This window comes from Chiloscyllium punctatum, chromosome 27 (genome assembly GCF_047496795.1).
Source record: "Chiloscyllium punctatum isolate Juve2018m chromosome 27, sChiPun1.3, whole genome shotgun sequence".
NCBI lineage: Eukaryota > Metazoa > Chordata > Chondrichthyes > Orectolobiformes > Hemiscylliidae > Chiloscyllium > Chiloscyllium punctatum.
The window spans coordinates 66,152,222-66,155,328 of NC_092765.1; the positions used below are offsets into that span (position 1 = coordinate 66,152,222).

The 3,107-nt window shown below is 47.1% G+C and overlaps 1 non-coding gene across 1 annotated transcript; it reads left to right on the plus strand.

Moving 5' to 3' along the window:
* The first annotated feature begins 2,631 nt into the window (after positions 1 to 2,631).
* On the plus strand, positions 2,632 to 2,713 carry trnas-gcu (transfer RNA serine (anticodon GCU)). The gene has a single exon. It is a non-coding gene; the product is annotated as a tRNA-Ser (tRNA).
* Positions 2,714 to 3,107: the final 394 nt, after the last annotated feature.

Consider the following 3,107-nt stretch of genomic DNA (forward strand, 5'->3'; position numbering starts at 1 on the left):
CCGCTGAGATGGGATAATTTCTGCAGTGTGTCCTGCGGATCATACACAGAGCATAGATCATACAGAGTGAGAGCGCTCGAAAAGGCCAATTGGTCACTAATACCTGTGTCAGCTCGGGATATACAAACTATGGATTAAAGCAGAAACACTGGGGATTGGATCATGTTTCAAGTGTTTACGCGAGGCAGGAAGCAGAAAAAGATACACTGTGAAGCGATTGGGATCTGACGACAGGAGCAGCAAATAGGTTGTACAGAGCAGAGGAGAGCTTTGAAGTATTGAATTCTGATTGATGGGCCGATCATACTTTCCCTAGGCCAAGCCACTACAGTTGATAATATGTCAGTGTCTCTCGGAATTGTGATGGCACATTCAAATATCACCGTTACACTGCAGGAAATTCCTTTTTACAATGTGAGGGCAGTCTTTATGTAAAATACCTTAAATATTTAATTCTTTCTCATAAATAATTCGACTCCATCTCAAAGTATTGTATTGTCTTCTTTCCACTTTACCTGTTATTGTGCCTGCACTGAAGTTGATTTGCTCCTTCTGCGTGTGTTTTACAGTCTGGGTGATATGATGCATTTGTACTGATCCACCTTCTGACAGAATTTTCCACTTCACTTCAGCCCGTCCTAACGTCGGTATCTGATACCATTGCCGTTGTCTGGGTGTTAAGTGCTCGTCTCAGATCCAGCCTGCCCTCACCCAAAATAAACTCAAAACTCAGACACACTGTGATCAATGCAATCCAGGGACATCTTCACTCCGTAGTCATTGATTATTCCTAGGAGAACGTTCGGACAGCAGATACTAGAGATCAGAGTCTGGAGTGTGGTGCTGGAAAAGCACAGCAGGTCAGTCAGCATCTGATGAGCAGGAGAATCCACGTTTCAGGATGGGGGAAAGCGGTGGTTGGATGAAGGTGAGGGAGAAGATGATAGTTCAGAAGGAGCAGTGATGTAATGGGTCCAGAGGGCGGTGCCAAGTTTGAGGCTTGGGACGTGGGGCAAGGGAAATGAGGAAACTGTTCAAATCCACACTTATCCCGAGAGGTGACAGAGTCACAAGGCGCAATATATGGCGTTCGTCCTCCAGGTATTGGGTGGTTATGGTTTTGCGTGAAGGAGGCCCAGGACCTGCACTCTTTGACGGAGTGGGAGGGGGAGTTGAAGTGTTCAGTCACTGGATGGTGAAGTTGGTGGGTGCGGGTGTCCCAAAGATGTTCTCTGAAATGATCTGCAAGAAGGTGTCCTGTCTCCCTGCTGGCGAGGAGACCACACTGGATTCAACAGATGCAGTAGATGACATTGTAAGTTGTACAGGTGAATTTCTAACTGAAGTGGAAGGATCCCTTGGGGCCTGAGACGGAGATGAGTGGAGTGGTGTGGGAACTGCTTTTACCCTTCCTGCGGTGGCAGGGAAATATGCCAGAAGTGGGGTGTGTGTTTATTGGGGGTTGTAGACCTGACTAGGGGTTCGTGGAGAGAATGGTCTTTTCAGAATGCTGATAGGGGTGTGTAGGGAAATATATACCTGATAGTGGGGTCTGTTTGGAGATTGCAGAAGTGGTGGAGTCTTATATGATTTATGCTGAGTTTGGTGGGGTGAACGTTGAGGACCATGGGATTCTGTCCTTGTTGCGGGAGGGGTGGGGTTTAAGGGCAGTGGTGTGAGTGAAGTGGAGGAGATGCACTGGCGGGCATCGTCAAACACGTGGGTTGGAAACCAACTTGGACTTTCTGAGGCGTAATTGGTCATCCTGGGAAAAAATGCAGGAGAGGCGGAGGAATAAGGAATAAGTGATTCTGTTTTTACACGAGGTGGGGTGGAAGGAGATGTCGTATTGTTAGCTGTGGTAGTTGGTGGGGTTGTAATATATGTCTCTCATTGGTCATTCCAAGAAATGGAAGGGAGTTGCCAAGAAGATCCAGGTGAATTTGAGGTCGGGGTGAAAGGTGTTGGATGGTGAACTGCTCAACGTCCTCGTGGGAGCACGACGTGACGCCCAACACATTCATCAATATAGCAGAGGAACAAGTGGAGAGAGGTGCCAGAGTAACTGCGAAAGACGGATAATTCCACATATCTGACAAACAGGCAGGCAGGCATAGCTGGGTCACATGTGGGTGCCCATGGCTAGCCCTTTGGTTTGGAGGAAGTGGGAGGATTGGAAGGAAAAGTTGTTGAGGGTGAGGACCAGTTCAGCCAGCTGGATGAGGGTGTCGGTGGTAGGATACTGGTTGGGATGGAACGAGATGAAGACACAGAGGGTTTGGAGACTTTCGTCATGGCAGATGGATGTGCAGAGGGACTGGATCTCCAAGGTGAAGATGACGCGTTGTCGACCAGGGAAATAAAAGTCTTTAGTGAGATTAAGTACATAAGTGGTGTCACAAACATAGGTGCGAATTTCCTGGACTGGGGAGACAGGAAGGTGTTAATGTAGGAAGAGATGAGTCGGGTCAAACAGGCGCAGTCAGAGACAGCAGGTCTTAGGAAGGAGGTAGAATCGGGCAGTGTGGGGTTCATGGACAATGAGGTTGGAGGCTGTGAATGGGAGATTCCCCAAAGGTGATGAGATTGTGATGCTCTGGGAGATTATGTCATATCCTTTCCTGCATATGCGACGAGGTGGCCGAGAGGTCAAGGCGATGGACTGCTAATCCATTGTGTTCTGCACGCGTGGGTTCGAATCCCACTCTCGTCGCTATTTTCTGATTATCACACTGTCTTATTGAAACTGCAACTCCAATGGTTAGTTTATCTGCATCGACCAGATTATAAAACCTCAAAGAATAATTTGAGACTGATGCCTGAATTTAACGAAATGTAGACTGAAATGGGATAATGAAAAGAAACGCGATTTTCTTTTCAAAGTCAAGTTGCTGTGAACGTTAATCTTATGAAAGTGATCCAGGGAAACCAAATAACGAGAGATGCGATGTGCATCTTTAATGCTATGGGATTCTTAATGAGTGTTTTGTCACATGAAATCTGGAGCAGGTTGGGTAGAAGTGATTCATCTTGGTGGTAAGAGCACAGAGAGACACCACAAAATAATAGAGATATTTCAAAAGGTGCAGGGGGTGGGTGCAGCAGCA